Below are 20,194 nucleotides of genomic sequence, written 5' to 3' on the forward strand. Positions count from 1 at the left end.
CTCCGCAAAATCCCTCCCAGCCCCACTCCCCTGGGATCCACTCAGCCTTCTACAGACAGCAGGACTTCATATCTCCTGATGCTGGATCAGAACACTGGGAATTCATCAATTAATGAATGTACTATCTAATTAATTTAAGAAATGATTTATTGTCTTTCAAGAGGAAATGAGACGTGTTAAGTGTTTGTTTAGTCTTTAGACGTTTCAAAGACTATATCATCACCTCAATTGCTTCACAACTTTTTCAACTGCACCACCGCATTCTTCTCTCTCATTACATCGACTGGAAAATAAATACGAGAGGAGGAAATGTGACAACAAAGAAAGGTCTGGTTCTACCTGTCGGTCATGGGACAGTAAACTGGCTGACATTTTAACAGGGATATACTGTATAAAGACTGGACCTAATGTGAGAGAGCTGGAGTGTTCTACCATGAGAACCCTCAATGTTCCCTTAGTTCAGCCTGGTCTCATACACAGAACCTAAAACCTAAAAGGGAATCCAGGTAGAACCCTTTTGGTTCCATGTAAAAAAAAAACGTTTGGGTTCTATGTAAAAACCCTTTTGGGTTCCATGTAAAACCCTTTCCACTGAGGGTTCTACATCGAACCCAAAAGGGTTCCACTTGAAACCAAAAAGGGTTCTACCTGGAACAGAAAAGGAACAGTATAGACTAGATGTAACATAGTAAATGTAAATCCGGGACACTCAAATGAATGTGATATGTTAGGTTTGGTATGGTTACTGAAGACAGAAGGTTACTGAAGACAGAAGGTTACTTAAGACAGAAGGTTACTGAAGGCAGAAGGTTACTGAAGACAGAAGGTTACTGAAGGCAGAAGGTTACTGAAGGCAGAAGGTTACTGAAGACAGAAGGTTACTTAAGACAGAAGGTTACTGAAGACAGAAGGTTACTGAAGACAGAAGGTTACTGAAGACAGAAGGTTACTGAAGACAGAAGGTTACTTAAGACAGAAGGTTACTGAAGACAGAAGGTTACTTAAGACAGAAGGTTACTGAAGACAGAAGGTTACTGAAGGCAGAAGGTTACTGAAGACAGAAGGTTACTGAAGACAGAAGGTTACTGAAGACAGAAGGTTACTTAAGACAGAAGGTTACTGAAGACAGAAGGTTACTGAAGACAGAAGGTTACTGAAGGCAGAAGGTTACTGAAGACAGAAGGTTACTAAAGACAGAAGGTTACTGAAGACAGAAGGTTACTGAAGACAGAAGGTTACTGAAGACAGAAGGTTACTTAAGACAGAAGGTTACTGAAGGCAGAAGGTTACTGAAGACAGAAGGTTATTGAAGGCAGAAGGTTACTGAAGACAGAAGGTTACTGAAGGCAGAAGGTTACTGAAGGCAGAAGGTTACTTAAGACAGAAGGTTACTGAAGACAGAAGATTACTTAAGACAGAAGGTTACTGAAGGCAGAATGTTACTGAAGGCAGAAGGTTACTGAAGACAGAAGGTTACTGAAGGCAGAAGGTTACTTAAGGCAAAAACGAAAGGAGGGTGGATGATCAGGGTGGATTTTCATTTGCCATGTTACGTCTACACCAGGTTGCTTAGTTTGGTTCCTCTCAAGGACGTTAATCTTGACCGCCAACACCTCTGCATAATCTGTTATGTTTTCATTTAGGCCTGGGTTGCTGTTACACATATTTTTTTTGTGATGGATTGATCATTGATTGATGATTAGCGTGGGAAAATGGGTGCTGTTCCTGTGAGAAGAGGAACACTTTTTATCACTCCCAGAGCTGTCACTTAGCCTACTGTCTGATCACAGAGAGGAGGGAGAGCAGTCACTTAGCCTACTGTCTGATCACAGAGAGGAGGGAGAGCAGTCACTTAGCCTACTGTCTGATCACAGATTGGAGGGAGAGCAGTCACTTAGCCTACTGTCTGATCACAGATTGGAGGGAGAGCTGTCACTTAGCCTACTGTCTGATCACAGATTGGAGGGAGAGCTGTCACTTAGCCTACTGTCTGATCACAGAGAGGAGGGAGAGCAGTCACTTAGCCTACTGTCTGATCACAGATTGGAGGGAGAGCTGTCACTTAGCCTACTGTCTGATCACAGAGAGGAGGGAGAGCAGTCACTTAGCCTACTGTCTGATCACAGATTGGAGGGAGAGCAGTCACTTAGCCTACTGTCTGATCACAGATTGGAGGGAGAGCTGTCACTTAGCCTACTGTCTGATCACAGATTGGAGGGAGAGCTGTCACTTAGCCTACTGTCTGATCACAGATTGGAGGGAGAGCAGTCACTTAGCCTACTGTCTGATCACAGATTGGAGGGAGAGCTGTCACTTAGCCTACTGTCTGATCACAGATTGGAGGGAGAGCTGTCACTTAGCCTACTGTCTGATCACAGATTGGAGGGAGAGCAGTCACTTAGCCTACTGTCTGATCACAGATTGGAGGGAGAGCAGTCACTTAGCCTACTGTCTGATCACAGATTAGAGGGAGAGCTGTCACTTAGCCTACTGTCTGATCACAGATTGGAGGGAGAGCTGTCACTTAGCCTACTGTCTGATCACAGAGATTGGAGGGAGAGCAGTCACTTAGCCTACTGTCTGATCACAGATTGGAGGGAGAGCAGTCACTTAGCCTACTGTCTGATCACAGATTGGAGGGAGAGCTGTCACTTAGCCTACTGTCTGATCACAGATTGGAGGGAGAGCAGTCACTTAGCCTACTGTCTGATCACAGATTGGAGGGAGAGCTGTCACTTAGCCTACTGTCTGATCACAGATTGGAGGGAGAGCTGTCACTTAGCCTACTGTCTGATCACAGATTGGAGGGAGAGCTGTCACTTAGCCTACTGTCTGATCACAGAGAGGAGGGAGAGCTGTCACTTAGCCTACTGTCTGATCACAGATTGGAGGGAGAGCAGTCAGTCAGTCAGTCAGTCAGTCAGTCAGTCAGTCAGTCTGTCTGTCTGTCTGTCTGTCTGTCTGTCTGTCTGTCTGTCTGTCTGTCTGTCTGTCTGTCTGTCTGTCTGTGAGGTCAAAAGTCAAGGCCCACCAACAGTTAAACCAGAGATGGACTGTCCTGGATGTGAATACGATGGGAGAGATGGACTGTCCTCTCTTCCTCCTTTATGCATCGATTCATGTCTGTATTTATAGTGCTGGTTGAAAGAGTATGTGGGAGTACTGGAGAGTACATCTGTATGTGTGTACGCGTGTGTGTGTTTGTATGTGGTGTGTGTGTGAGGTCTGTGTGTGAGGTGTGTGTGTGTGAGGTCCGTAGAGAGCCACAGCCTCAGATGAGTTTGGATCTGGAGGAAATACAGAGGTATTAGCAAAACACACTCACTCACTCACACACACACACACACACTCGTGCAAACAATATATATTGTTCTCCATACATCCTCACACATCCTTCACATCCCACACTTTATGACCCCCCCCCCCTCTCTAAACCAAGAGAAACATCCCACACTTTATGACCCCCCCCCCCCTCTCTAAACCAAGAGAAACATCCCACACTTTATGACCCCCCTCTCTAAACCAAGAGAAACAGTCATTCAAACATTCCAACAGGAAGCAGCGATAACATAAATTCCTTCCTGATAGAGAGATAGAACTGGGCCTGTGGTGGAGTGTGACTGTGGGAAAGAGCCTCACATACGCTGAGAGATTTAACAACTACAATCTGTCTTTGTATCTCTCTCTGTGTGTGTGTGTGTGTGTGTGTGTGTGTGTGTGTGTGTGATACTGTACACAGGACCACTGAATAATCAATGTGCAACCCCCTCTCATCTATCAGTCCCCATTGAATTTCAATAGCCACATAACAGTCTTATTAAACCAGTCCTATTAAACCAACCTGTTAATTATGTCCTATTAGACCTGTCCTAATAAACCTGTCCTATTAAATCAGTCCTGTTAAATATGTCATATTAGACCTGTCCCAATATACCTGTCCTAATAAACCTGTCCTGTTAAACCTGTCCTATTTGACCTGCCAAATTAAACCAGTAATATGAAACCTGTCCTATTTAACATGTCCTATTAAACCAGTCATATTTAACCTGTCCTATTAAACCAGTCCTATTAAACCTGTCCTATTAGACCTGCCCTATTAAACATGTCCTATTAAACCTGTCCTATTAAACATGTCCTATTAAACCTGTCCTATTAAACATGTCCTATTAAACCTGCCCTATTAAACCAGTCCTATTAAACCTGTCCTATTAGACCTGCCCTATTAAACATGTCCTATTAAACCTGTCCTATTAAACATGTCCTATTAAACATGTCCTATGAAACCTGTCCTATGAAACCTGCCCCAGTAAACCTGTCCTATTAAACCTGTCCTATTAAACCTGTCCTATGAAACCTGCCCCAGTAAACCTGTCCTATGAAACCTGCCCCAGTAAACCTGTCCTATTAAACCTGTCCTATGAAACCTGTCCTATTAGACCTGCCCTATTAAACCTGTCCTATGAAACCTGCCCTAGTAAACCTGTCCTATTAAACCTGTCCTATGAAACCTGTCCTATTAGACCTGCCCTATTAAACCTGTCCTAATAAACCTATCCTAATAAACCAGTACTATTAAAACTGTCCAATGACATCTGTCCTATTAAGCCTGTCCTATTAGCTCAGGGTTAATAGTCAGTATTGTCGTTAAGGCTGATTGCTGCCCTATGTTGAACCGTGCAGTCCAACCATCAGTCCCCAGACATGTCTCTGGCTACATAACAAACATACTGTATAATCAAGGAAGCTTTCAACACACACACACACACACACACACACACACACACACACACACACACACACACACACACACACACACACACACACACACACACACACACAAACACGTACACACACACACACACACACACACACACACACACACACACACACACACACACACACACACATACACACACACGAGAACTTAGACACAATAACATACTCATACACACTCCAAATAACCTATACAGCCCAAACACTCCTCATCACGACTCCTCTATGTGAGTCAGACTAAAAGAGAGAGAGAGAGAGAGAGAGAGACAGGGATGGTAGAGGGAGAGAAGAGAGAGAGAGAGAGAGAGAGAGAGAGAGAGACAGGGATGGTAGAGGGAGAGAAGATAGAGAGAGAGAGACAGGGATGGCAGAGGGAGAGAAGATAGAGAGAGAGAGAGAGAGACTGGGATGGTAGAGGGAGAGAAGATAGAGAGAGAGAGAGAGAGAGACAGGGATGGTAGAGGGAGAGAAGATAGAGAGAGAGATGGTAGAGAGAGAGAGAGAGAGAGAGAGATGGTAGAGAGAGAGAGAGAGAGGGTAGAGGGAGAGAAGATAGAGAGAGAGACAGGGATGATAGAGGGAGAGAAGATAGAGAGAGAGAGAGAGAGAGAGAGAGAGAGAGGGATGGTAGAGGGAGAGAAGATAGAGAGAGAGAGAGAGAGAGAGAGAGAGATGGTAGAGAGAGAGAGAGAGAGAGAGGGTAGAGGGAGAGAAGATAGAGAGAGAGACAGGGATGGTAGAGGGAGAGAAGATAGAGAGAGAGAGAGAGAGAGAGGGATGGTAGAGGGAGAGAAGATAGAGAGAGAGAGAGAGAGAGAGAGAGAGAGAGGGTAGAGGGAGAGAAGATAGAGAGAGAGAGAGAGACAGGGATGGTAGAGGGAGAGAGAGAGAGAGCGAGAGAGATGGTAGAGGGAGAGAAGATAGAAAATATAGAGAAAGCTCTGCCCTAGGCTGCTAATTCCATAGAGGGCAGGACAGGACAAGGTGCGGGAGACAGAGAGTATCTGAGCGATAACAAGAAGAGAGTGGGTTGGAGGTCAAGCATGAGTTCTGTTATGAGGCTGATTGTGATTGACGCACGACACTGGGTTTCATGCCAAGGGTTGTCACGGTAACAGCTGTGTGAGTCAGAGGTGTGTCTGTGTGCGTGCGCGTGTTGTTGATGTGTTTGTGTGTGACTGTTCCCAAGTGAATTAGTCAAGTTAAAGAGGCAGGGCAAGGGCCACACATCTGTAGGAACGTGGGCTGAGCGTCAAGAAGGTATGCATCGGGAAAGCAATCCCCCCCCCATGCATAATTGCTGAGTCATGCCACAGATAACCTTCAGCTATTCTCTCTTTCTCTCCCTCTCCTCTTTCCTCCCACGCCTCCCAGCTCCTGTCAGTTTCACCAGATCTTGCCTTCCTGAGTGGGCCAGAACCCAGAATTCAGCGGAATGACAGCTATGCTAAAGCATCACTTCCCTGACAATCTTCACATCTCTCATCCTCTCTTCTCTCCTCTAATCTCTTCTATCTAACCATTCCTTTACCTTCTACTATTTCCTACCCCTCTTCGCCCTGCTGACTCCTCTTCATTTTCCTGACCCCTCTTCACCCTCTTGACCTCTCTTCACCCTCCTGACCCCTCTTCACCTTCCTGACCCCTCTTCACCTTCCTGACCTCTCTTCACCTTCCTGACCTCTCTTCACCTTCCTGACCTCTCTTCACCTTCCTGACCCCTCTTCACCTTCCTGACTCCTCTTCACCTTCCTGACTCCTCTTCACCCTCCTGAGCTCTCTTCACCTTCCTGACTCCTCTTCACCTTCCTGACTCCTCTTCACCCTCCTGAGCTCTCTTCACCTTCCTGACTCCTCTTCACCTTCCTGACCCCTCTTCACCTTCCTGACCCCTCTTCACCTTCCTGACTCCTCTTCACCTTCCTGACTCCTCTTCACCTTCCTGACCCCTCTTCACCCTCCTGACCTCCCTTCACCTTCCTGACCCCTCTTCATCTTCCTGACCCCTCTTGACCTCCCTTCACCTTCCTGACCCTTCTTCATCTTCCTGACCCCTCTTCATCTTCCTGACCCCTCTTCATCTTCCTGACTCCTCTTCACCCTCCTGACCTGAAAACAGCTGTGCAGCGACGATCCCCATCCAAGATGACAGAGCTAGAGAGGATCCGCAGAGAAGAATGGCAGAAACTTCCCAAATAAAGGTCTGCCTAGCTTGTAGCATCATACACAAGAAGATTCGATGCTGTAATTGCTATCAAAGGTGCTTCAACAAAGTACTGAGTAAAGGGTCTGAATTCTTATGTAAATTAAAATATAATCGTTTTTTTTTTTACTAATAAACTAACAAACATTCCAAAAAAACTGTTTTTGCTTTATCATTATAGAGGATTTTGTGTAGATTAATGAGGGGAAAAAACTATGTAATACTGTCATGCTTGTCGTTGGAAATGGAGGACCAAAACGCAGCAGGTATGTGTATGCTCATCTTGCTTTTTAATAAATACAAAATAAACACCAAAATAACAAAGAACGAACGATAAACTGACAGTCTGGCAAAGCATAAGGCTCAACACAGAACAATCACCCACAAATAACAAACACAAACACACCCTCATATATGGGACTCTCAATCAAAGGCAGATAGACAACACCTGCCTTCAACTGAGAGTCCCAACCCCAATTAACCAAACATAGAAACAGACATACTAGACAAATCATAGAATACCTGAAAACCAAACAGTGCCCAAAAACCCCGGAATACTTAAACCAAATGCCCCTTCAACAAAACACACCACCCCGAACCACATAAAACGAATACCCTCTGCCACGTCCTGACCAAACTACAATACCAATTAACCCTTATACTGGTCAGGACGTGACAGATCCATTTTAGAATAAGGCTGTAACATAACAACATATGGAAAAAAGTGAAGTGGTCTGAATACTTTCCAAGGGACTGAATAGACCAAAACCAGTACCATGTGACCATTGATCTGTTCACCGCTGGAACAATGACTTTATTTCTTCTTCTTTTTGGAAACAGCCTGCTGACAAGGACATTATTACTGATGGACATTACTACTGATGAGAGATGGACATTACTACTGATGAGAGATGGACATTATTACTGATGGACATTACTACTGATAGAGACGTGGACATTATTACTGATGGACATTACTACTGATAGAGACATGGACATTATTACTGATAGAGACATGGACATTATTACTGATAGAGACGTGGACATTATTACTGATAGAGACGTGGACATTATTACTGATGGACATTATTACTGATAGAGACGTGGACATTATTACTGATAGAGACGTGGACATTATTACTGATGAGAGATGGACATTACTACTGATAGAGACATGGACATTACTACTGATAGAGACATGGACATTATTACTGATGAGAGATGGACATTACTACTGATAGAGACATGGACATTACTACTGATAGAGACATGGACATTATTACTGATGAGAGATGGACATTATTACTGATAGAGACATGGACATTATTACTGATGGACATTACTACTGATAGAGACATGGACATTATTACTGATGAGAGATGGACATTATTACTGCTGAGACATGGTGTTACATTCCCCAGTTTCTGTGTTGTAATTTGTGTGTTTCAGGAAATGCCTTCCTGAAATTCTCCCCAAGCAGTTGATTGGTCTGCCCCCCATTGATGATTGGAGAGCTGACCCCGCCCCCTCGTTAGCTGTCTTCAATTACAGACTCCTTCTGAAGCAATATAAGCAGTGCTCTGTTGCTCAGAAGAGATCCAGATGATGGCTGAGAGAGGAGGGTGATGGCTGAAAGAGGAGGCTGATGGCTGAGGTAGGAGGCTGATGGCTGAGAGAGGAGGCTGATGGCTGAGGGAGGAGGCTGATGGCTGAGGGAGGAGGCTGATGGCTGAGGGAGGAGGCTGATGGCTGAGGGAGAGGCTGATGGCTGAGGGAGGAGGCTGATGGCTGAGGGAGGAGGCTGATGGCTGAGGGAGGAGGCTGATGGCTGAGAGAGGAGGCTGATGGCTGAGGGAGAGGCTGATGGAGGAGGCTGATGGCTAATGGAGGAGGCTGATGGCTGAGAGAATAGGCTGATGGCTGAGGGTCATTATGTTGGTTGTTGCTAACAGAGATGGTTATGTTCTGTGGTTGTTGCTGAGAGACAGAGCTGATTTGATGTCCTGTCTTGGTTGTGGCTCAGAGACAGGTTTTTGTTAAGTATTGTTGTAGCCGCTGATTTTAGGTATGTGTGTGCTAATAGAACTGTGTTTTTGATTCTTGAAATTGTTTAAATTACATTTGGATTATTCTGTTTCATTTGTTCCCAGGGGGGAAGGGGAAGGCACCTAGGAAGTGCTTAGGCAAGAGGCCCGTGGGCATACATAACCCGTAGTATTTACTGTCTATGCACACTAGGTAAGACCTGGGCATACATAACCCGTAGTATTCACTGTCCATGCACACTAGGTACGACCTGGGAGGACCATCCCCTGTATTTTGGGTAGTGCACCAGGTGGTGCTAGTTAGGTAAGTAGTGGGTAGGCAGGTAAGGTAAGAGAGGGGGCTTTGATATTTACTTTCTATGCTTTGGTTCCGTCCAGCCACCTTTTCCCCCAAATTACCTCGTGACGGAATTAATTCCCTGTAAACGGTACCACTCTCTGCCTTTGTCATCCTCACTCGCACCTACAGTCCCACACCTCTTTCACACCACGGAGAGTTGAGTTGTAGCAGGGTGTTGCATTCCCTCTTCATAGAGGCGTGCGTAACAATGGACATGATTACTGCTGAGACATGGATATTACTACTGATAGAGACATGGACATTATTACTGATAGAGACATGGACATTACTACTGATAGAGACATGCACATCATTACTGATAGAGACATGAACATTATTACTGATAGAGACATGGACATTATTACTGATAGAGACATGGACATTATTACTGATAGAGACATGGACATTATTACTGCTGAGACATGGACATCATTACTGATAGAGACATGGACATTACTACTGATAGAGAGATGGACATCATTACTGATAGAGACATTGACATTATTACTGATGAGAGATGGACATTATTACTGCTGAGACATGGACATTACTACTGATGAGAGATGGACATTATTACTGATAGAGATATGGACATTACTACTGATGAGAGATGGACATTATTACTGATAAAGACATGGACATTATTACAGAGAGAGATGGACATTACTACTGATGAGAGATGGACATTATTACTGATAGAGACATGGACATTATTACTGATAGAGACATGGACATTACTACTGATGAGAGATGGACATCATTACTGATGAGAGATGGACATTATTACTGATAGAGACATGGACATTACTACTGATGAGAGATGGACATTATTACTGATAGAGACATGGACATTACTACTGATAGAGGCATGGACATTATTACTGATAGAGAGATGGACATTATTACTGATAGAGACATGGACATTACTACTGCTGAGACATGGACATCATTACTGATAGAGACATGGACATTACTACTGATGCGAGATGGACATTATTACTGCTGAGACATGGACATCATTACTGCTGAGACATGGACATCATTGCTGATGAGAGATGGACATTATTACTGATAGAGACATGGACATTACTACTGATGAGAGATGGACATTACTACTGATGAGAGATGGACATTACTACTGATGAGAGATGGACATTATTACTGATGAGACATGGACATTATTACTGATAGAGACATGGACATTACTACTGATGAGAGATGGATATTACTACTGATGAGAGATGGACATTACTACTGATGAGAGATGGACATTACTACTGATGAGAGATGGACATTATTACTGATGAGAGATGGACATTATTACTGATGAGAGATGGACATTACTACTGATGAGAGATGGACATTATTACTGATGAGAGATGGACATTATTACTGATAGAGACATGGACATTACTACTGATGAGAGATGGACATTATTACTGATAGAGACATGGACATTACTACTGATAGAGACATGGACATTACTACTGATAGAGGCATGGACATTATTACTGATGAGAGATGGACATTATTACTGATAGAGACATGGACATTACTACTGATGAGAGATGTACATTATAACTGATAGAGACATGGACATTATTACTGATAGAGACATGGACATTATTACTGATGAGAGATGGACATTATTACTGATAGAGACATGGACATTACTACTGATGAGAGATGGACATTATTACTGATAGAGACATGGACATTGCTACTGATGAGAGATGGACATTATTACTGATAGAGACATGGACATTATTACTGATGAGAGATGGACATTATTACTGATAGAGACATGGACATTACTACTGATGAGAGATGGACATTATTACTGATAGAGACATGGACATTATTACTGATGAGAGATGGACATTATTACTGATGAGAGATGGGCATTATTACTGATAGAGACATGGACATTACTACTGATGAGAGATGGACATTATTACTGATAGAGATGGACATTATTACTGATAGAGACATGGACATTACTACTGATGAGAGATGGACATTATTACTGATAGAGACATGGACATTATTACTGATAGAGACATGGACATTATTACTGATGAGAGATGGACATTATTACTGATAGAGACATGGACATTACTACTGATGAGAGATGTACATTATTATTGATGAGAGATGGACATTATTACTGATAGAGATGGACATTATTACTGATGAGAGATGGACATTATTACTGATGAGACATGGACATTATTACTGATAGAGACATGGACATTATTACTGATGAGAGATGGACATTATTACTGATAGAGATATGGACATTACTACTGATGAGAGATGGACATTATTACTGATGAGACATGGACATTATTACTGATAGAGATATGGACATTACTACTGATGAGAGATGGACATTATTACTGATGAGAGATGGACATTATTACTCATGAGAGATGGACATTACTACTGATGAGAGATGGACATTATTACTGATAGATACATGGACATTATTACTGATGAGAGATGGACATTATTACTGATAGAGACATGGGCATTACTACTGATGAGAGATGGACATTATTACTGATGAGAGATGGACATTATTACTGATAGAGACATGGACATTACTACTGATGAGAGATGGATATTACTACTGATGAGAGATGGACATTACTACTGATGAGAGATGGACATTATTACTGATGAGACATGGACATTATTACTGATAGAGACATGGACATTACTACTGATGAGAGATGGATATTACTACTGATGAGAGATGGACATTACTACTGATGAGAGATGGACATTACTACTGATGAGAGATGGACATTATTACTGATGAGAGATGGACATTATTACTGATGAGAGATGGACATTACTACTGATGAGAGATGGACATTATTACTGATGAGAGATGGACATTATTACTGATAGAGACATGGACATTACTACTGATGAGAGATGGACATTATTACTGATAGAGACATGGACATTACTACTGATAGAGACATGGACATTACTACTGATAGAGACATGGACATTACTACTGATAGAGGCATGGACATTATTACTGATGATAGATGGACATTATTACTGATAGAGACATGGACATTACTACTGCTGAGACATGGACATTATTACTGATGAGACATGGACATTATTACTGATGAGACATGGACATTATTACTGATGAGAGATGGACATTATTACTGATAGAGACATGGACATTATTACTGATAGAGACATGGACATTATTACTGATGAGACATGGACATTATTACTGATGAGACATGGACATTACTACTGATGAGAGATGGACATTACTACTGATGAGAGATGGACATTACTACTGATGAGAGATGGACATTACTACTGATGAGAGATGGACATTATTACTGATGAGAGATGGACATCATTACTGATGAGAGATGGACATTATTACTGATAGAGACATGGACATTACTACTGATGAGAGATGGACATTATTACTGATAGAGACATGGACATTACTACTGATAGAGGCATGGACATTATTACTGATAGAGACATGGACATTACTACTGATGCGAGATGGACATTATTACTGCTGAGACATGGACATCATTACTGCTGAGACATGGACATCATTACTGATGAGAGATGGACATTATTACTGATAGAGACATGGACATTACTACTGATGAGAGATGGATATTACTACTGATGAGAGATGGACATTACTACTGATGAGAGATGGACATTATTACTGATGAGACATGGACATTATTACTGATAGAGACATGGACATTACTACTGATGAGAGATGGATATTACTACTGATGAGAGATGGACATTACTACTTATGAGAGATGGACATTACTACTGATGAGAGATGGACATTATTACTGATGAGAGATGGACATTATTACTGATGAGAGATGGACATTACTACTGATGAGAGATGGACATTATTACTGATGAGAGATGGACATTATTACTGATAGAGACATGGACATTACTACTGATGAGAGATGGACATTATTACTGATAGAGACATGGACATTACTACTGATAGAGACATGGACATTACTACAGATAGAGACATGGACATTACTACTGATAGAGGCATGGACATTATTACTGATGAGAGATGGACATTATTACTGATAGAGACATGTACATTACTACTGCTGAGACATGGACATTATTACTGATGAGACATGGACATTATTACTGATGAGACATGGACATTATTACTGATGAGAGATGGACATTATTACTGATAGAGATATGGACATTACTACTGATGAGAGATGGACATTATTACTGATGAGACATGGACATTATTACTGATAGAGATATGGACATTACTACTGATGAGAGATGGACATTATTACTGATGAGAGATGGACATTATTACTCATGAGAGATGGACATTACTACTGATGAGAGATGGACATTATTACTGATAGATACATGGACATTATTACTGATGAGAGATGGACATTATTACTGATAGAGACATGGGCATTACTACTGATGAGAGATGGACATTATTACTGATGAGAGATGGACATTATTACTGATAGAGACATGGACATTACTACTGATGAGAGATGGATATTACTACTGATGAGAGATGGACATTACTACTGATGAGAGATGGACATTATTACTGATGAGACATGGACATTATTACTGATAGAGACATGGACATTACTACTGATGAGAGATGGATATTACTACTGATGAGAGATGGACATTACTACTGATGAGAGATGGACATTACTACTGATGAGAGATGGACATTATTACTGATGAGAGATGGACATTATTACTGATGAGAGATGGACATTACTACTGATGAGAGATGGACATTATTACTGATGAGAGATGGACATTATTACTGATAGAGACATGGACATTACTACTGATGAGAGATGGACATTATTACTGATAGAGACATGGACATTACTACTGATAGAGACATGGACATTACTACTGATAGAGACATGGACATTACTACTGATAGAGGCATGGACATTATTACTGATGATAGATGGACATTATTACTGATAGAGACATGGACATTACTACTGCTGAGACATGGACATTATTACTGATGAGACATGGACATTATTACTGATGAGACACAGACATTATTACTGATGAGAGATGGACATTATTACTGATAGAGACATGGACATTATTACTGATGAGACATGGACATTATTACTGATGAGACATGGACATTACTACTGATGAGAGATGGACATTACTACTGATGAGAGATGGACATTACTACTGATGAGAGATGGACATTACTACTGATGAGAGATGGACATTATTACTGATGAGAGATGGACATCATTACTGATGAGAGATGGACATTATTACTGATAGAGACATGGACATTACTACTGATGAGAGATGGACATTATTACTGATAGAGACATGGACATTACTACTGATAGAGACATGGACATTACTACTGATAGAGGCATGGACATTATTACTGATAGAGAGATGGACATTATTACTGATAGAGACATGGACATTACTACTGCTGAGACATGGACATCATTACTGATAGAGACATGGACATTACTACTGATGCGAGATGGACATTATTACTGATAGAGACATGGACATTACTACTGATGAGAGATGGATATTACTACTGATGAGAGATGGACATTACTACTGATGAGAGATGGACATTATTACTGATGAGACATGGACATTATTACTGATAGAGACATGGACATTACTACTGATGAGAGATGGATATTACTACTGATGAGAGATGGACATTACTACTGATGAGAGATGGACATTACTACTGATGAGAGATGGACATTATTACTGATGAGAGATGGACATTATTACTGATGAGAGATGGACATTACTACTGATGAGAGATGGACATTATTACTGATGAGAGATGGACATTATTACTGATAGAGACATGGACATTACTACTGATGAGAGATGGACATTATTACTGATAGAGACATGGACATTACTACTGATAGAGACATGGACATTACTACTGATAGAGACATGGACATTACTACTGATAGAGGCATGGACATTATTACTGATGAGAGATGGACATTATTACTGATAGAGACATGTACATTACTACTGCTGAGACATGGACATTATTACTGATGAGACATGGACATTATTACTGATGAGACATGGACATTATTACTGATGAGAGATGGACATTATTACTGATAGAGACATGGACATTATTACTGATGAGACATGGACATTATTACTGATGAGACATGGACATTACTACTGATGAGAGATGGACATTACTACTGATGAGAGATGGATATTATTACTGATGAGAGATGGACATTACTACTGATGAGAGATGGACATTATTACTGATGAGAAATGGACATCATTACTGATGAGAGATGGACATTATTACTGATAGAGACATGGACATTACTACTGATGAGAGATGGACATTATTACTGATAGAGACATGGACATTACTACTGATAGAGACATGGACATTACTACTTATAGAGGCATGGACATTATTACTGATAGAGAGATGGACATTATTACTGATAGAGACATGGACATTACTACTGCTGAGACATGGACATCATTACTGATGAGAGATGGACATTATTACTGATAGAGACATGGACATTACTACTGATGAGAGATGGACATTATTACTGATAGAGACATGGCCATTACTACTGATGAGAGATGGACATTATTACTGATAGAGACATGGACATTATTACTGATGAGAGATGGACATTATTACTGATAGAGACATGGCCATTACTACTGATGAGAGATGGACATTATTACTGATAGAGACATGGACATTACTACTGATGAGAGATGGATATTACTACTGATGAGAGATGGACATTACTACTGATGAGAGATGTACATTATTACTGATGAGACATGGACATTATTACTGATAGAGACATGGACATTACTACTGATGAGAGATGGATATTACTACTGATGAGAGATGGACATTACTACTGATGAGAGATGGACATTACTACTGATGAGAGATGGACATTACTACTGATGAGAGATGGACATTACTACTGATGAGAGATGGACATTATTACTGATGAGAGATGGACATTACTACTGATGAGAGATGGACATTATTACTGATAGAGACATGGACATTACTACTGATGAGAGATGGACATTACTACTGATAGAGACATGGACATTACTACTGATAGAGACATGGACATTACTACTGATAGAGACATGGACATTACTACTGATGAGAGATGGATATTATTACTGATGAGAGATGGACATTACTACTGATGAGAGATGGACATTATTACTGATGAGAGATGGACATTATTACTGATAGAGACATGGACATTACTACTGATGAGAGATGGACATTATTACTGATAGAGACATGGACATTATTACTGATAGAGACATGGACATTACTACTGATAGAGACATGGACATTACTACTGATAGAGACATGGACATTACTACTGATAGAGGCATGGACATTATTACTGATGAGAGATGGACATTATTACTGATAGAGACATGAACATTACTACTGCTGAGACATGGACATTATTACTGATGAGACATGGACATTATTACTGATGAGAGATGGACATTATTACTGATAGAGACATGGACATTATTACTGATGAGACATGGACATTATTACTGATGAGACATGGACATTATTACTGATGAGACATGGACATTACTACTGATGAGAGATGGACATTGCTACTGATGAGAGATGGATATTATTACTGATGAGAGATGGACATTACTACTGATGAGAGATGGACTTTATTACTGATGAGAGATGGACATTACTACTGATGAGAGATGGACATTACTACTGATGAGAGATGGACATTATTACTGATGAGAGATGGACATTATTACTGATAGAGACATGGACATTACTACTGATGAGAGATGGACATTATTACTGATAGAGACATGGACATTACTACTGATAGAGACATGGACATTACTACTGATAGAGACATGGACATTGCTACTGATAGAGGCATGGACATTATTACTGATGAGAGATGGACATTATTACTGATGAGAGATGGATATTATTACTGATGAGAGATGGACATTATTACTGATAGAGACATGGATATTACTACTGATGAGACATGGATATTATTACTGATGAGAGATGAACATTATTACTGATGAGAGATGGACATGATTAGCCTAATAATGAGCGCTGACTTCAACATGTCCTAGAGACACAGGCAGTTAACGAAGCACTCCAAGGAGTGATGACATCCTACATGATAACATTGACTGAATATATATTTTTGAATGATATTTTAGTCATTGAGGAAATGCTCTTAATTCAGAGCGAGATACAGTTACTGCATTCATCTTAAAATAGCTAGGTAGTACATCCACAGTCATAGTAAGTACATTTAGCTAGGTAGTACAACCACAGTCATAGTAAGTACATTTAGCTAGGTAGTACATCCACAGTCATAGTAAGTACATTTAGCTAGGTAGAACAACCACAGTCATAGTAAGTACATTTAGCTAGGTAGAACAACCACAGTCATAGTAAGTACATTTAGCAAGGTAGTACATCCACAGTCATAGTAAGTACATTTAGCAAGGTAGTACATCCATTTTTTGTACCTTTATTTAATCATGAAATGGGGGGGGGGGGGTTCAGGGTGAGGACTGGGTGCTGTGAGATTACTTAAAATTATCTTTAAAGAGGTAGGGTTTTCGATGTTTTCGGAAGTTCTACACAGCTGCACCATCGAGAGCATCCTAACCAGTTGCATCACCGCCTGGTATGGCAGCTGCTCGGCCTCCGACCACAAGGCGCTACAGAGGGTAGTGCGTACGGCCCAGTACATCACTGGGGCCAAGCTTCTTGCCATCCACGACCTAGATACTAGGCGGTGTCAGAGGAAGGCCCAAAAAATTGTCAAAGACTCCAGTCACCCAAGACATAGACTGTTTTCTCTGCTACCGCACGGCAAGAGGTACCGGAGCGCCAAGTCTAGGACCGAAATACTTCGTAACAGCTTCTACCACCAAGCCATAAGACTGCTGAACATTTAATCAAATGGCCACCTGGACTATTTACATTGACCCCCACCGTTTGTTTTTACAAAGTTGCTACTCGCTGTTTATTATCTATGCATAGTCAATTTACAAATGACCTCGACTAAACTGTCCTCCTGCACATTGACTCAGTACCGGTACCCCCTGTATATAGCCTCGTTATTATGTAATTTACTTGTGTTACTTTTTGATTTTACTTTTTTTAAATTATTTAGTTTATTTAGTAAATATTTTCAAAACTCTTTTTTGAACTGCATTGTTGGCTAAGGGCTTGTAAGTAAGCATTTCACGGTAAGGTCTACACCTGTTGTATTCGGCGCATGTGACAAAAACAACTTGATTTGATTGATTTGAAGATGGGCAGAGATTCTGCTGTCCTAGCTTCAGGGGGAAGATGGGAAGGGACTGCTGTCCTAGCTTCAGGGGGAAGATGGGCAGGGACTCTGCTGTCCTAGCTTCAAGGGTAAGATGGACAGGGACTCTACTGTCCTAGCTTCAGGGGGAAGATGGGACGGGACTCACTCTGCTGTCCTAGCTTCAGGGGGATGATGGGAAGGGACTCTACTGTCCTAGCTTCAGGGGGAAGATGGGACGGGACTCTGCTGTCCTAGCTTCAGGGGGAAGATGGGAAGGGACTCTGCTGTCCTAGCTTCAGGGGGAAGATGGGAAGGGACTCTGCTGTCCTAGCTTCAGGGGGATGATGGGCAGAGACTCTGCTGTCCTAGCTTCAGGGGGGAGATGGGAAGGGACTCTGCTGTCCTAGCTTCAGGGGGAAGATGGACAGGGACTCTGCTGTCCTAGCTTCAGGGGGGAGATGGGCAGGGACTCTGCTGTCCTAGCTTCAGGGGGGAGATGGGCAGGGACTCTGCTGTCCTAGTTTCATGGGGAAGATGGGAAGGGACTCTGCTGTCCTAGCTTCAGGGGGAAGATGGGCAGGGACTCTGCTGTCCTAGCTTCAGGGGGAAGATGGGAAGGGACTGCTGTCCTAGTTTCATGGGGAAGATGGGAAGGGACTCTGCTGTCCTAGCTTCAGGGGGATGATGGGATGGGACTCTGCTGTCCTAGCTTCAGGGGGAAGATGGGAAGGGACTCTGCTGTCCTAGCTTCATGGGGAAGATGGGAAGGGACTCTGCTCTCCTATCTTCATGGGGAAGATGGACAGGGACTCTGCTGTCCTAGCTTCAGGGGGAAGATGGGCAGGGACTCTGCTGTCCTAGCTTCAGGGGGAAGATGGGAAGGGACTCTGCTGTCCTAGCTTCAGGGGGATGATGGGAAGGGACTCTGCTGTCCTAGCTTCAGGGGGAAGATGGGAAGGGACTCTGCTGTCCTAGCTTCAGGGGGATGATGGGAAGGGACTCTGCTGTCCTAGCTTCAGGGGGAAGATGGGAAGGGACTCTCCTGTCCTAACTTCAGGGGGAAGACGGGAAGGGACTGCTGGCCTAGCTTCAGGAGGAAGCTGGTTTCACTATTGGGGTGCCAGAACAGAGAAGAGCTTGGATTGGGCTGAGCAGGAGCTTCCCTCCTGTAGGGGCAGGAGGACCAAGAGACCAGAGCTGGCAGAACAGAGTGCTCGGGTTGGGGTGTAACCTGAATGTAGGGAGGGGCTGTTCCTCTTGCTACTCCGTAGGCAAGTACCCACCTCCGTTTTGAGGCTGTAACGCAGCAACAGTGATGTCGCTGATTGCTGATAGTGTTTCTATATCTGCTTGAATGATAAGTGACATTGATTAAAGGAACTACGGTATT

Source organism: Salmo salar, chromosome 09 (genome assembly GCF_965601325.2).
Source record: "Salmo salar chromosome 09, fSalSal1, whole genome shotgun sequence".
NCBI classification, from domain to species: domain Eukaryota; kingdom Metazoa; phylum Chordata; class Actinopteri; order Salmoniformes; family Salmonidae; genus Salmo; species Salmo salar.